At 47.4% G+C, this 17264-nt stretch overlaps 1 protein-coding gene across 2 annotated transcripts in view; it reads right to left on the bottom strand.

Annotated features, from left to right (window-relative positions):
- The window catches only part of LOC120809324 (tetraspanin-9), a 126918-nt gene extending 110016 nt beyond the window's left edge, over positions 1 to 16902 (bottom strand). The window contains exons 1-2 of one of the 2 annotated variants that reach the window (XM_040163036.2): positions 16741 to 16902; positions 2874 to 2932 (exon numbers count right to left, since the gene is read on the bottom strand). The gene's annotated coding sequence lies outside the window, so the exon portion shown is untranslated. The remainder of the gene's footprint in view (positions 1 to 2873; positions 2933 to 16740) is intronic. The other variant, XM_040163037.2, reaches the window with a different exon arrangement.
- Positions 16903 to 17264: the final 362 nt, after the last annotated feature.

The raw sequence follows: 17264 nt of genomic DNA, 5'->3' as shown, positions 1-17264 counted from the left end.
GAACACAAACTGGGGCTGTGAAATACATGCCCCTGTTCCCTCTCCTTCAACCTCCTCGTCCTTCATCTTCCATTTCTTCCGCTTCCCCTTTCAGGGTTTACTGGGCAGCCACGAGGCCGTCGCGCATTTCAGCTGAGCCCGTCGCTCCTCCAACCGAGAGCCAAAAACACACGTCAAAGAGACGACACGCAGGAACAGTCCAGAAGACGTGGAGAGCTGCCGTTACGAGGTTTCACGCCGCTGTGGTGAGAAAACGCAGGCCAGCTGCCTTTAGCATTTTCTCACTTGCAAATTAAGTGAAAAACAAGGAAATGAGCAACTGAAGCCGGCAAAGCGCAGACGAGGTGTCAATCAGTGTTCTTTACTTATGATTTAGCCTATTTGATTTTCATTCAGAAAAGCCTGCCATGAAAATGGGTGACACAACCACTGGTCATCAATACATAGTGTCTGGGTTGCAAGCAAACATTTTTCTATCCTCATTAACTAACACCATTAGTCCCCAGCGATGGAAACACATGTGTTCGAAGTCCCACTTGTGAACAGCAGAAAATGAAACCTGAGCTGCGAGCGCGGCAGAAGCACGAGGAGTCTTTGACATAAAGAAACATGCTATCCCACCAGCTGGCAGTAACCTAAACGCCTGCCTGCACACCGTTGAAGACGGACAATTTAAATTCCCCATCGGGTATCAGAAGTAGTTCCAATAGAAGCATGGATTCTGCAGAACTGCAACCATTTGAGTGAGACCCTTTGAAACAGCGAGAGATGAGCAATTTACAGACCAGGCTGCTAACAGTTGTCCTTGCTGGACCCAGCTGCAGGAGAAAAGTGTGAGCAGAATTTAAAAAGCGAAGTGAATAAGCGCGACCAAAAAAGCTTCTACATCTACCGTGCCGCGGGGATTCATAGAAAACGTGGGCTCTTAATTTCCCTGTTTCTTCGCCCTCCAAAAAGCCTGTCCAGACCATCCTGTCCCCAAGGACAACTTCCTTTATTACTCAGAGCCAGCCGAGGGCCCAGATGTTCCTGCCATTGAATGGAAATAGAAAATGGAGAAGAGAAAAGCTTCATAGATGTTTGCAACTTCAGAATTTCTGTGATTGGTTGTGTGACACATTAAAAAAGAAAACTTGCAGACGGCATGCTCCTGACTGCAGAACCCACGGTGGCTGCCAGAGGTCGCTGCCTCACTGGACAGTCCAATAAGGTCCCTGACCGAGTGGAGCCAAAGCCACCGAGCCCGATCATGATCACAGTGTTGTGATCATGATCTGTGCTGAGAACATTGAAGGAACACAGAGTATTTGGGGCTTTCTTCCCACAGGATACTTTGTCCTGGGCAGTGTGACCCAGAAGGAAAAGCAGCAGCGAAGCTTTCCCACTGAGCAGCCTGGTTGAGCCTCTTCTGCACGGATAGTCGTGATCCAGAGTGCTGCGCACACATGTCAGCATACATTGTCCTGCTCCAGGATTGCAGCTTGGCCGCTGATGTATTTTACCCCCTTTTATACTTTAAGTGCGAGTCTGCTCTGATTTAGCACCTGCACGATGTAATGCTGTGCTAATTTAATTTAATTTAATACAAGTGCTAAAATAAAATATATATCATATGATAGTTGTTGTATGGGAGTGTATCATACTGAGGTGTTTGTTGCACAGTGTTGCGTAGCCATACTGACGTTTGCCCAGGTCTACCTGGTATTACACACACAGTATCAAAGACCTCTTTTTGTTTGCCTGCGAACACAATAAAGCTTGTCCATGTGCTGCAGGATCAACATTCATCGATCGATCAGCTCACAAAGTGTCCTTGGGCAAGATACTGAATCCCAAGTTGCTTGCAGGTGCTGTGTCATTTGCTAGTACGATGATAAGACTGAATCCGATGAGCAGGGGAAATCTTGTTTGGCCGCCTCTGACATGAACGTGTGTATAGGGGATGAATAGTTACATGTACAGGGTAGCTGTATTTAAAGCGTGTATGCATAGTGGTTGGAATAGAAAGGAGTTACCAATGGCCAGACAGCTTGATTTGATGTGCCTGCACGGTGTGTAAAAACAGCTATAACTGTTATCTTTTCAAGTTTCACCTCAGAGTGCATACGCAGAGATCTGTGCATGACCACTGTTTCGATCCTGTGTGAACAGCACAGTCATGTGGAGAAGGAAAGTAACACACGTTCACGATGGATCAAAAGTTAGTTTTTTTGACATGACTTACACGGGTATAACAGCGACATGGCTCTTTGAGATACTTTAAGAAGCAGGCACTCACTATTCTTGCTGACACTTGACCTTAATGACCACATACTGTGGGGAAATTCTGGCTGCTTTCCCATGTGTTTCTGCCATCTTTTTTTTTTTTTGTCAAAATAATTTATGTCTATAACCAATTACTGCTCCAGGCATCCCTGGAGGTCATGAGGGTTAGGTGCCTAAGATTTAAGGCACAGCGCTTGTGTCAGAGTGCTTGTGTGTGTCTGTGTGAATGTGTGTGAATGCGTAAGGGGCTATTTCCTGTAGTCCCGCTCCCCTCCCTCCCTTTTGGAGGTGGTTGGACAGGAAGCATACCCATACCAGTCAGCCCTGAACAATGTGTGACTTAGTCCCAGGAGCTCGTTTCCTGGCAGATCTATTGTCTTTGCTGTTACAACACCCTGAAGCAAGCTGGGAAATACCCGAACTACACGCTAAAGAGCACAAAGGCGGCTTTGCCCCTTCCATCCCAATCCTTAAAATTGTATTCATATCTTGACTTAAAGACACTCTGAACTCCCTCAAAATGCTGTTTTAAACAAAGTGGACGCAGTTTGATGGGTTAAAGACGGGATTAGGCCGACTACGGGCTGGAGCGTGGCGCGGTTTCTCACCGGCTCAGATGTGGACGGAAGCGGCGACGTTGGGCTCGTTCCGGTTTGCCAGCGAAAGCCTGTCAAACAGAGGAAGAAAAACAGGGACTGAGAGCAAGTAATGAGATTTAATCAACTGCTCAGTGGTAAAAATAAAAAATAAAAGATCTGCAGAACAATAATGGCAACGAAGGCCAAACAAGTAGATGTGATTTTGTATTCTGTGAGGGTTTGAAAGTGTGAGTGCTGTTCTAAACAAACACCCAAACAACTTTGAGTGGTTGAAATGAAATTTAAAAAACACGTCCATTGAACACCAATGCTAAAATCCTCACGTCCCAGTGAGGCAGGGCCATTACCACTGACCACACATAGTGGCATCTGGACAAATCTTTATTACGTGGATGACAGAATGCACCGTCATTAAAATGACACACCGCCCCGCTGAACTCGCCAAGCATGCCAACGATGCTATTCCTGACAACGACGGACGTGACTAACGGCCACGATATGAAACAGTCCAACTGCCTGATAAGAATAGTCACAGACAAATTGTTTAGATGCTAGAATGAGAAAATCATAATGTGTTTGATGGTCTAACCTATGATGTGCACAGCAGTATGTCGTGCTCGTGAAGTGTCCATGTGGATACAGCAGGTCGCCGGTGCAGACCAGACCAGAACCTGTCACGTGACCTCGCACTAAACCACGCGGTGACGGGGTCGTCACAAGACATTCACGCTGCCTTCACGTGTCCCCAACATAACTGAGACCAAAGCCAGAACCTGATGGCCTCTGATGGCACAGAGCGCGTCTGCAACCTGCAGGCTCGTCCCTTGCAGCACTGATTGAATTCCTAGACTAAGTCTTTCTTTTTATTATTGTCTTACAAGCATGTGTGGCACAAATAATAACACAATGGATGGTTGTTTTCCCATCTACTTTTTCAATCTTCCATGTGTTATTAAAAAAAACACCTCAAAGAACAATAGGGAATTTAAACCCAACTGCTTTTGTTTTTGGAGCCAGTATTTAGCAGAGCTTTGAGAACATCCAATCTAGAATGTATGAGCTTATTCATACGGGTCTGCAGGATTAAATTGATCCAATTATCAATTAATAAATGATGGAGCTTCAACCTTAACCCTGTGCCATGGTAATATTTTCTCTACTAAAAGACATCTGGGGCAAAGAACATTGAGGATTCAAAGGAAAACGACCACTGTTGGGTTTGACATGGATGCTTGTAAAGCTGGGCTGATTTCATAATATTAGCAGCTCCCTGGAGGAAGGTTGAATCCCCCAGCTGTCAGTATAAATGGGTACAGTGGGCAAGACTGAGATGCTCCCTCAAGGTTTCAGCTGCTTGTGATGAAAGCCAAAGCGTGAGAAGCTCTTTCAATGTATTCTTAGTATGTCCTTCCCCCTTCTAGCTTCTCTTTTTCACTTCCTAGTCTAGATCCTTGGAGTGCACCTTGTTTTCAGGCTTCACCCATCAATCTTTTATTTCAGCAAGAGTTCACGGCACTTAGGCTACATAAAGAATAGAGTATGAATCTGAATATTAGATCACATTTCAAACAAAATGAAGAAGTAAACAAGGAACAAAAACGTCCAAATTAAGTAGTATGAGGGACAATTACCAATGTGATTGTCTATTAATTATTGAATACATTTCTAAAAGCACAGGACATGACATTTGAGCGAATTTACCACCTTTAAGTATCGTGATGGGCCTTTCTTACTACTGTCTCACATGTTATAGTACTGGACGCCTGTTTGCTGTCCTAATAAACCTGATAACCAGCGAGAAACAGGGTGGCATTTAACCACTATTCACTTTCTTCCATTTAGCTGCCTACAAATGCATCTGCTTGTCTGACTTCTCCCCTGCTTTGCAGCCAACGCGCATATTCTGCTTCGCCCGCCGACTGAACTTTCACCCCGAGAGAGGACAGCGGTGCTTCCAGACTGACCCAGACAGCCCTGAAGCCTCGGGTGTAGTCTGCGTTCACAACAGGAAGACTGACCCAGGCCAGATAAAACTCTGTTTATGTTCTCCCACGCAGGCATCCCAATCACATCGTCAAATACGACCACACAAAGAGACGCTGCTCAGGGAACCTGATCTCATGAATAAAACAGCCCTGACTGTAATCCAAGAACTAGTTCTGGTGTGATAACGGTGATGAATATCTCTTTGGTGAGTGCATTCTCTTCAATATGCACCACAGAGCTGTGTTCATCTGTGTAAGGGTGGGAAGCTGTGAGGAATGGATAAAAGATGGATTTAAATCCATCTCAGGAAGCTTGGGGAAAGGTTAGGGACCCTACCTACCGGGAACGTTGACGGTAGATTAGGAAAATAACCCTGCAGGAACGTTAGTGGAAGGTTAGCAATATAAGCACTGTCGCCTCACAGCAAGAAGGTCCTGGGTTTGACTCCGCGCAGTGGCCTTTCTGTGTGGAGTCTGCATGTTCTCCCCGTGTCTGCGTGGGTTCTCTCCGGGTTCTCCGGCTTCCTCCCACATTTGAAAAAGAAGAGAGAACGTGATTCTATTTGCCAGACAAAGCTCAGTACAATGTAGTAAAGGACGCTTGTTTGAACTATTTTAATTAATTTCCAACATTATTTGCCTTCAATTGATATAAAAAAAAATTCTGGCATTGCCTTCCAAGAACCAATTTTTCGGCAGTAATCATTGTATTCGCAGTCACTTGTATGGCGATCATACGGTACAACTTTACTCAATTACTGGGAACTTTCTTTCCATAAATAATTGATCATGATGCAGAGAGCACAACCACATGGCGCCCCTTCAGGCAAAGCACTAAGAGCCCATTTACGCAGCTGTTACCGATCGACATACTTCATACAGCCTACTGGTTGATCTGCATTCAGTAGAAAAGGTGTAAATCGACTTTAACTCCCACGGACCGTTCTAGAGACGACAAGCAAATGAGGGTAAGAATGACAACTACGTTCGGTACCAGTTTGAGGTGTTGGAAAAAATGACTTCCGATACAGAATTAGTGTGAAAAAGATGAACAATTACTAATAAATCACCAGTTGCTAATCTACAAAAAGAGAAGTTTTCAGAAAGAAAACTAAACTTTCTGTCTGTTATTCGCTGATATCTTACTGTCAGATAATTTAACAACAGCCGCTGTTTGTTTGCTGTGAAATTTGTCCAGGCAGACAGCCGACTGATATACTGAAATATGCGATATGCTTGTTATACGTTTAGTGTGCCATTTCTAAAAGAAAGGGCAGTAAAAATAAGTACGACCTCTGGGACTCACTGTGACTGATGATGCCTCAGAGATCAATACATCCTGAACAGTATATAATGACGGAGCCATAAATCACTTAACTACAAATTCCATGAGCGTAGCAAGCAGCTAAAAGGAATTTCATGCATATTAAAAAGTGAGCCCAGGTAGTGGATGGGATCACGTACGCACACGCTTTTTCGCGGGACATTAACAGGTATCTTGAGTCGGGAGGAGCTGAGCTTTGAACGGGAAAGTTGTTGAAAAGTTCAAACCAAAAAGCTTCTCAGTATTACGGTCCTCAGTCAGCAGTGCTACCATGCAAAACTCAACGCTTTAAAAAAACATCAGTAATGTTCCTTTATTTAAAGTTAAGCTATGGAAAAGCGATCAGTGAATAAATTAATCTACTTTCCCCATGAATCCACTTATATGAACAATACCTGAATTAGTCTTGAGAAATATTGCTAATTTCAAACCACACACGTGGATTTAACATATAAACGTATTACTCAGGAAAGATCAAAAAATTGATTTGTGTTAAGTACATGATTAGCATGGAAACTGTGTGAGACATATTACAAATTGCCCTGTTAGTTCAAGTAATAGTGAGACGCCGAGCACCACTGTCTTTGTAATCTCTTCATCAATCCTGCAGCAGTGTTTTGCTGGCAAAGACCTAATAACCTAATTCAATACATACATTACAGCTTCAGTCAGTGCCTCCACTATTGGAGGCACTCCAACAGTAGTAAATGAGACAAACAATTGTGTGGTGCTTTTCTGCGATCGGAGTGACTGTGCCACCCAGGGTGAAAAATAGTGGAGCCAACGTCATTCACCGAACCTCAACTTTCTCAGGTTCTGAAAACAACCAAGAGGCCTAGTTTGACAGAGTTCACAAGCAGTGATTGGCACTGCATGACCCTCCTATTGGGTTACTTTTCCAGGCGCAGTACGATCTTGCAAGTGAAGCTTACACGTAAAGCTGAACTATCGTGTTCTTTCAGCAGGTTGCCGCCTCGATCACTACTCCTCTCTTCTGACGTCAGTTGTTATTTGAGCGCGCATCAGATGAGACCCTGCTTTACTTCGGGCCTCCTCCGGTGCCGGGACACCAAGGGATGAACGTGCCTCATCCGAACTCTGCATCCTCAACCCTTAACTGTCCTGCAGCAGGAAGGAGTCCAATCTTCAAAGAGTTTGCACAATTAATATGAATGCAGTTATTTATTCTCTGTTTTTCTGCATTGATACGACAACAAGATGTGAATCAACGCAAGCGGTGTCGTTCAGAACTTGCAGCAGCGTTCTTCAGTCTTGTTGGTGTGATCAGTCAGAAACATGGGACTTAAAGTGTGTCGTCAACTGTCATCGGACGCACAACGCCTACATTCATACGTTCACCTGAAGACTGGTCTCTGAGTGAGTAAGCGCACATTCAGATTCAGAATGCAAGCTCTGCGGCCGTCGGATTTAGTGCCCTACAAGCGTGGTGCGACTCTGGCTTTTCTTGCTGTGGAATATCATTTCTCATGACGCGTAAACACCCAATTTCGAGATTAGATTAAATGTAATAAACATATCAAGCAAAACATGAAACTGTGGTAAAAGGTGTGATGTTGCTGGTATGATCTCAACACGATCATCCATCAATTTGTGAACGTCGCGCGCCTCAGAGGAAAACAACTGCTGAGCCTCAGAATCTTTGTAAACTAACTTACGTTTTCACTTTTCCGGCACAGGTTTGTCAAAAGTGGCACAAATTGCCATATGCAGCCTGAAGTGTGCGAAATTGTTCAGTGCGGCTTTCAGCAACATGCCAAAGAATGTAATAGATTTAATGAGAGTTCAATAGTTTCACCATTTATAATCCTCCTCGGTAACCGAGCATGGCCTCCAGAAGTCCTCAATAACCCTCGGCAAAAAGGAAGATGGCTCATGAGCAGATTTGAAAAGGTATTACTTCCATTTCCCTAAACACAACAACACACCAAGAGCTTATCTTGGGTTTTCAAAGTGCAATTTGCCACGCTGTATCTGTTTTTTTGTCCGTGCGATCCCTGCATGCTTGGCTGAAGAAACTCATTTTGTGACAACAATGTGGAGAAAGTGACAGTTGTTCAAACACAGTACTCGAGTTCATTGCCCTGAAGCTAAAAGCACCACTACCTCTTAAAATAGCACTCATTCTGAGATTTGAAGGCATTCCTACCAATACAATAAACTGACATATCCATTTCAACCCTTTAAAAACAACAACAAAATCAACAATACAGACTCTGAACAATGGAAAAAGCTGCATCGTAAATACAGAAACATAAAGCTCCTAACCTCTGTAGTAAGGAAATGCAGTGTCCGTGCAGCAGGACTTGTAGTTCATAGAAAGGATCGTTCATGAAACCAAACACAGATTTGGAAAGCTTTTGTAAGCAGGAACTCAATGGAGCTTAAGTGGTAGTTCTAGAACAGGGGTCTCAAACTCGCGGCCCGCGGGCCAATTGCGACCCTCGGGACGATATTTTGTGGCCCCATCCTTAATATGAAAGTGTAATGTTAGTGCGGCCCGCAAGTTTTATACTGTAACCCCACTGTCAGCTGCTGTGTGGGACATGTTATGATGTTCTGGTTTCCTACTGTGTGCTTGTCCAGTGAACGTGGCATGCATGTGACTGACATGGGGGGCGGGTCGTGTGTGTCGGCCGAGGTGCAGAGAGCAGGAGGGTGAAATTCAGTTTCCTGCCCTCTTTCGCGCAGGTGATCATGTGACTAACCGTTAGCATCGCTCGTTTAATAAAGTTTTCCTTTACGACTCACACTAACAACACATGAAGCATCTGACGTCACCGACGAGCGTCTCCGTCCATTACTACGCAGCTTCGATTCACGTAACTTCACGTTTGGCTATAAAGGAATTCCACGGTCACATGACCTTAGGTCTCCCCCGCTGAGTTAAAGGAGGACTAGTGTTGTAGTCTCATTCGGACCGATCCCCCAGGGTGGGGTTCAATGACTGCTTTTGAAAGTGAGCGTTAAGTTGTGTTCTTGTCGACCATGCCGTTCGGACGCTAGTCTGGCCCGCGTTCGGTTGAAGTGGGCTGCATCTGGCCCGCAGCTGATTTGAGTTTGAGACCCCTGTTCTAGAAGGAAGACTCCCTTTATGCCACACGTAATGTAGAGATGCTTCAGCTGGTCTTACAGAATCATCCAATCAGCAGAGATTGGCTGCGCCCAGGTGTATGCGACCAACAGAGGCGGCACATGTTGAACAGCCGAGGAAAGCTGAGCGTTGTGCAGCTTTAATTTTGTCTGAGATGCAGCGCAAATGTGCTGCTTTAGTGGGGCATTGTGTTTGGGGGGGGGTGATGCTAGTTTGCGTCGGGACGTAAGGCTCCGCTGTGTTTACAGTAGCAGGCAGTTTAGTAGCCTGCTATAGTAGCAGGCTACTTTACTTTACCTTTACCTACTTTACTTTACCTTCCAAAGAAGGCACTGCCTACCCTGCTTAAAAGGGGCCGTGCGGACCAAGCATCAGATCGGGCTATTCTATGGGGTCGTGTAACATCTCTACAACAGCAGGGTGGTCTGAGTCAGGACGTGGAGGCAGATGCAGGGCATCTGCAAGTTTTTTTTGGGGGGGTGGTTAGGGAGGCCAGAAAACCCTGGCCTCATTCTGAATCGCCACGATACTTGAAACCAACAACCCGGTAAGTCATGCATATAACTGGTGGTGGTGGTGCCCTCGACCGTGGCCGCTGCTGCCTCTGGGTCTAACGTGACCGCTGCTGCCTCCGGGTCTAACGAGACCGCTGTTGCCTCCGGGTCCAACGTGATCGCTGCTCTAACGTGACCGCTGCTGCCTCTGGGTCTAACGTGACCACTGCTGCCTCCGGGTCTAACGAGACCGCTGTTGCCTCCGGGTCCAACGTGATCGCTGCTCTAACGTGACCGCTGCGGCCTCCGGGTCTAACGTGACCGCTGTTGCCTCCGGCTCTAACGTGACCGCTGTTGCCTCCGGGTCTAACGTGACCGCTGCGGCCTCCGGGTCTAACGTGACCGCTGTTGCCTCCGGATCTAACGTGACCGCTGTTGCCTCCGGGTCTAACGTGACCGCTGTTGCCTCCGGGTCTAACGTGACCGCTGCGGCCTCCGGGTCTAACGAGACCGTTGTTGCCTCCGGGTCTAACGTGACCGCTGTTGCCTCCGGGTCTAACGAGACCGCTGTTGCCTCCGGGTCCAACGTGATCGCTGCTCTAACGTGACCGCTGCGGCCTCTGGGTCTAACGTGACCGCTGTTGCCTCCGGGTCTAACGTGACCGCTGTTGCCTCCGGCTCTAACGTGACCGCTGTTGCCTCCGGGTCTAACGTGACCGCTGCGGCCTCCGGGTCTAACGTGACCGCTGTTGCCTCCGGGTCTAACGTGACCGCTGTTGCCTCCGGGTCTAACGTGACCTCTGTTGCCTCCGGGTCTAACGTGACCGCTGCGGCCTCCGGGTCTAACGAGACCGTTGTTGCCTCCGGGTCTAACGTGACCGCTGTTGCCTCCGGGTCTAACGTGACCGCTGCGGCCTCCGGGTCTAACGTGATCGCTGCGGCCTCCGGGTCTAACGTGACCGCTGTTGCCTCCGGGTCTAACGTGACCGCTGTTGCCTCCGGGTCTAACGTGACCGCTGCGGCCTCCGGGTCTAACGAGACCGTTGTTGCCTCCGGGTCTAACGTGACCGCTGTTGCCTCCGGGTCCAACGTGATCGCTGCTCTAACGTGACCGCTGCGGCCTCCGGGTCTAATGTGACCGCTGTTGCCTCCGGCTCTAACGTGACCGCTGCGGCCTCCGGGTCTAACGTGACCGCTGTTGCCTCCGGGTCTAACGTGACCGCTGTTGCCTCCGGGTCTAACGTGACCGCTGTTGCCTCCGGGTCTAACGTGACCGCTGCGGCCTCCGCGTCTAACGAGACCGTTGTTGCCTCCGGGTCTAACGTGACCGCTGTTGCCTCCGGGTCTAACGTGACCGCTGTTGCCTCCGGGTCTAACGTGACCGCTGCGGCCTCCGGGTCTAACGAGACCGTTGTTGCCTCCGGGTCTAACGTGACCGCTGTTGCCTCCGGGTCCAACGTGATCGCTGCTCTAACGTGACCGCTGCGGCCTCCGGGTCTAATGTGACCGCTGTTGCCTCCGGGTCTAACGTGACCGCTGCGGCCTCCGGGTCTAACGTGACCGCTGTTGCCTCCGGGTCTAACGTGACCGCTGTTGCCTCCGGGTCTAACGTGACCGCTGTTGCCTCCGGGTCTAACGTGACCGCTGCGGCCTCCGCGTCTAACGAGACCGTTGTTGCCTCCGGGTCTAACGTGACCGCTGTTGCCTCCGGGTCTAAAGTGACCGCTGTTGCCTCCGGGTCTAAAGTGACCGCTGTTGCCTCCGGGTCTAAAGTGACCAGTCGGATGTTAGCAGAGTAGTGGGTGTTTTTCGCTGTACTAGTCACTGGGTCTACTCTGGCCAGCTCACCTAAAATGATGGTGTCTCACTAATGTTCTCTTTTGCTTAGGATGCTGCGGCAGCGGTAGGTAAGACACTGATCATTTTATTTATATCAAATTCATCTTTTGGGGGGAGCAGAACTCTGCATCCCGGTTTAGGATGGAGTCCAATCGCCAAAGTTTTGCACTATTTCAATATTATACATGTGTAATGTTTGTCAATTCGGACCGAGTCTGTCCTGATTGAATTGCTTTTATGTCACAGGGCTCAAACTGTGAATGTAATGGCTTTGTCAACATCAACACACCATAATATTTACAGACAATTACACAATTTGGTGGGAAACAAAGTAGTCAAATATTTGCTCTTTCAATAAACAAACATAATTTATCGTAAAAAAAAGTTAGTGAGTTTATATATATATATAGGTTTATATATGTATAAACCTCAACCAATCTGTTTTGGGGCCTATTGTGCAGTTAGTGGACCACAGCAAAAACACTCCACTCTCCACAAACATGAAATGCTTTTCTTTTGTGTAAATACAAACAATGCAGCAGGATATTGGAAAACCAATGCAACTGTCTTGAAATAACAGGACATAGATGAAGATAAGCTCTAATCTTGGAGAAATATAGGCTATCCATCCCCCAATGTTTTCTTTTGGAGAAAAAACATCAAAAGTCAAATGTAAAAACGAGATGAAAAGATCAAGCACGTCAATCATCGAGACCGAGCCCGCGTTTCTTGACATTAAAAGGTTAAACTGTCACCTGCTCTGAGCAGAGTCGAACCTGTCAAACTGTGTCTCCTGTCTCTGACGTGTCCTCTCATCCGATATTTGTCAAGATAATTTGAGCGCACCTGATGTTAATGATGGAAGACTGAATTCATAATGTGGTGGAGAGACATTTCCTGTACCTAAAACCCCATCGCTACTACCGCTAAAGAGACCCTCAATAGTTTGAGTTCCTAAAAGCCTGTGTAGCACCAGATTGGAAAGGCCTCCATGAGAGGAGGATGATGCACCACTCCAACTACTCCAAGTCAAACGGCAAAGAGGGTGCAGAAGATGTGTTTAACGCATGTTCGGCTTGCCTCAGCATTATATGAATACAAATCAGAGCAAATTGAAAAGCAAATGACCCATGAGACGGAAGCATATATTTCACTGATGGGATACAGCGTTCAGCGATGTGTGCATCCAGATGCTGGGAGATGAATAGATCTGATTATATTTCATGAGCATTAAATGAATCATGAAAGGTTAAGATAAGAGACACTTGTTTGTGTCACAGAGTTGAGTAGTTTGTATTCAGCAGCCTGCCAAAACTGAGTTGTATGGGTTCGATCTAATGAGTTCCAGACATGTTTACAAGTGGGTGCATCGCTTACTGCCGACCTCTTCCCTGACTTGACTCATCGGCGATGAGCGAACGGGGACAGTGCGCATGAAGCGGCCACAGAGCATCTCAAGCGGATCACAGTTTAGAGTCCCGCTGCCATGTTGGGGGGGACTCAATCCAAGCGTCAGCGGGCTCTGCAGCGACTCACAAACGGTGCTTTTCACTGCACCGTTGGCATGAGGCGGGAGGAGAGCTGGCTGTGCCTTGCCAATGAGGCTCCCTTGTGTATAGCTAATCGCAACCGCTTTCAAAGCTGACGAGGGATCGGTCTTTCAGGGTCTTTTTTTAATTCAACAAGCATTTAAGGGGAGCCGACAAGCGAGGACACGCTGTGCCAACAAAGCAGGCAGAGTGGGAAATGATACATTGATTTTCTTTTTTCCTTTTCTCTTGTTTTCCCTCAGAGACGGTTAAACCAAAGCGCTTTTCCAAGTGAAATTCAAATGCATTTGACGCTTTATAACAACAGAGGTGTGATTTACAATTGTTGGTGACTTACCATGGAGAGGAGAAGTTTTTGTAGTCATTTGGGATATCTGGTATGATAACACCTCGATGGGTGGCGGTACAGGTAGCTCTTTCATCCGCAGCCTTTGATTCACAGGGATAACGTTTATGTTGTTGATCTGTCTTTTTTTAATTTGCAGTATGTAGTCACTCAAATGCCGAACGTCTACATTTTTAAAAAAATCGAGAAGCCGGTCTCGAATTCCCATTACAAACCAGTCTTTTGTATACAGGGAAGCTATTGATGCGTGCCGCTGTTATACGGGACGACAGTGAAGTCCTTTTTGAAAAGAAACTATCACAACTGACATGCAAATGCTTGTGGTAAATAAATTAATCAAAAAATGTGTTCCGCTGGTCGTCGTCCCTTTTCCTGAACATTGAGTCCCAGAAAGTGGACGCGTGGGACGTGAGTCTATAATGAGAAGTGTAGACTGAATTCACTTTCATTTTAGGGCTTTGCAGTCTGTCCACACACGACACCCCCTCTTGAAAAAAAATATTTTTCCCAAAGCATGACATCACCTGCACTGGCTTACCCTATTACATTCTTCACAGTGCAGTTCTATAGTTAAAAGATGAAAGCTGAGACATTATATGTGCAGCATTACTCAGTTATTCCGTGATCAAAGTGGTGTTTATAGTCCACGGAGCTCACACGTAATGGTACGATTTGGATAGCAGAGTAATAAGCCCCCCCCCCCCCCCCGTTCCTGGACACTTTGAAAGGGCTTTGATACAGGCTTGTTTGATACAGGGTATAGATGGTCACATGAAACCGTAATCCCTTCCATACTTGAAGAACTGATCACAAATAAAATCAACACCTTCCCGTCAAACACGAGCACGGTTTAAGAATGACACGTTCTCTTCAAGAGGAGACTCGGCTCAGCAGTGACAGACACGGCTTGTGACTGAAAGTGTGGGTGTGGACATGGCGCATGTATAAATGATGTGTATCAACAGCACACATGTGTCATTATTAGGAAGCACGTGCTCACTTTTTTTCCTCCATAAAAATCTAATCTAAATAATCCCAAATTAAAGAGGGTCTAAATGTTGAAGGAAAGCTGCACTGTTGCCCAACCTCAGCATAAATAAGCCATAAATTGATTTTTTATTATTTTGTGTAATTTACATCAGTATCTGCTCCCGATGTTTTACCAGATCCCATCATGGAAGTTCGTTCTCCAACATCACATTTGTTAGCGTTAAACACATAACAGATGTGAAGTCCTTTGGCTCCTGGTTTAGAGAACAGATTAAAAAGGAACACATCAGCTTGCCAACACAGACAAAAGGCAATAACTACACAGGAGAGGAAGCCCTGCAGGCTAAAATCAACAAGTCTGACATTACAAATCCCGCTCTGTGCGGACACAAAACTCATCATACAGCGCGAGGGAGAGCAGACGGGTCAAGCCTCCACATGTCCATTTTACTGCGAAAATGATGCACGGCATCTATGCTCGAGTGTGCGTACACGGACGAGTACTGTGCTGTAAACAGCCACGGCGTCTGACGAATGCACAGCCTCAGCATGGGCACATATGAAAACGAGATAAGGAATATACGTCACGGGGCTTGTCTGGCACAAGATGCACGGTCAGGGTGAGTCACGGGCCCCCGGCGGGGTCAGCGGCGCGGAACCAGCCATATCTCACACGGACAAAGGCGGCGATGCGCGGCCACGCTCTTCCTGTTGCTGATTGGCCCAGAGGGAAGATGTGATTAAAGTGGCAGAAGTTCGGGGGGGCTGCAGAGATAAATGTTGATACAGCAGCACAGCTCATCTATTGTCGGGGCCCGGTGGAATGAGATCGACCCAGCACGGGCGGTCCCGCCCCCCCCCTCGTCCCACAGAATAGGAACTTTCACGAAGGGACAGCACATAGAGTCGAGCCGAGGAGGTGAACACAGTCGGAGGCTCACATTGCCGCTTTTGTTCGCCACCGCGGACAATCGGCCGGCGGGTCCCAGTAGAAAGACAGAGGTCACGATTGTTACCGGATGTAAATGGTGAGACAAAGTTTGGGTCCTTTGGTGTCAGCGACTGCGTGTTGTTTTGTGCATTGTGTAAAACCGGGGGCTCGCTGAAGAGCTGAACACAATGAGACACGGCTGACTCCTTCGTCCTGTCAGTGTCCTACGGTCGGCACGGCCTGTCGACACAAGTGGGAAATGAATCCGATATTTAGAAACCAAATGTTAGTGAAGCTTTAGTGAGAGTCGGTGGAAAACTGACATATTCCTTCTCAGCAGTGGTTCGTGGTCGGGGTCTCTGACCTCAATGCCACGAGGAGAGCAGGAATGTGGGGTCAGACGGTGGAGGACGTCTCTCTCTTCCCTCCCATACACCAGAATAGACATGATCCACGGCAAAAACACCACGATAAAAACGAATAGAGCTGCTGGTTTTATCTACAGACAGCTGTTGATCAAATAAACCCCAAAACACAATGGAATGATTTAAAGCCCTGGACACAAAGGCCAGGTCAGGACCGACGCTGCCGGCAGCAGATGGGTGATCAGCTCGGATTTACAGGCAGGTTCCCGGGACGCTCAGTGAGGAGCAGACAAAACCACGGTGATTAGGCACGTACGAGTGTACGGACACAGCGAGCTGCACGACGCCGAACGGACGGGACCATCGGTGATGAGCCCATTGTTGAGAGAGACACGTCGCGTGGACGTCATTCGGCTGTTGCCTCTGAAGGAACTCAGAAAATGTGGCTTAAATGTTTGAAATTCCTCCAGGCATTTGTGTGACAGACCTGATAATGCAACTCGTACCAAAAACTGAATCTAAATTTCGGAATCTTTTTTTTTTTGAGGCCTCCTGCGCGGCGGGATAGATTGACTGAGTGGACTGATGAGGATGAGAGGAGAACCTTTGGGACTATTCGAGTTCCAATTGAAACTTTCTGCCTAAATGATGTAGCAGCACTCATAAATTAAGTGTAGCCTTTATTATTAATTATTACTTAATTATTATGGTCTTAACAGGAGTTTGAATCAGCCCCTCTTTTACTATTGACAACCTTGGAACATTCCAGTGGTCTGATGTTAGTTACAAACGCCACTACTAACCCAACAACATCACATTGTTTCTTCTTTTCACATTGGCCGCTGGGGGTCGTGATAACGTCACTACGACCCCCACACCCCCCCGGATATGAAACAAACCGACACCGCAACAAAAACACACAAAAAACGGCGTCTCTTACCTGTGGAAGCTGCTCCGGAGGGACCGTCGAACCCGCTGCAACCTGCCGCGCGACAGAGAGCGAAATCCCCGCAAACTTTCCAGTCCGGACCCTCCTCCCGCTTCTGTCCCGTCAAAATGCAGCCTATCGCCTCCTCGACCCCCCCCACTCCCCCCCCCCCCCCCCCGCTCCCCTGCCCCCCCCCCCGAGCCTCCCTTACAAAAGAAACAACAGCCCGGAACTCTCTCGGTGACAGTTTTCGGTGGCTTGTCCGATGGGGAGCTCACTGGTCGGGCTGCTGGTGACTCCTACAGGCGGGTCAAAGTACCGGAGCTCCGGGAGACTACAGGGGCCACCGGGGGGGTCGGAGGAGGGGTGGGGGGGGGGGCTCATAAAAACTTTAAAAACTTTGATTTATCGAGATGAGTCCTGGAGGTTGAACTATAGGTTATATTCATTTGGCAGTTGTTGAAAAGAAAGTTCTGACAGCTTCCCACCGGGACCGAGGTAACGTAAATGGTTTGGGCAATATGTCATTTACTTAA

This window comes from Gasterosteus aculeatus, chromosome X (assembly GCF_964276395.1).
Source record: "Gasterosteus aculeatus chromosome X, fGasAcu3.hap1.1, whole genome shotgun sequence".
NCBI classification, from domain to species: domain Eukaryota; kingdom Metazoa; phylum Chordata; class Actinopteri; order Perciformes; family Gasterosteidae; genus Gasterosteus; species Gasterosteus aculeatus.
This window is presented reverse-complemented; position numbering and strand designations above follow the sequence as displayed.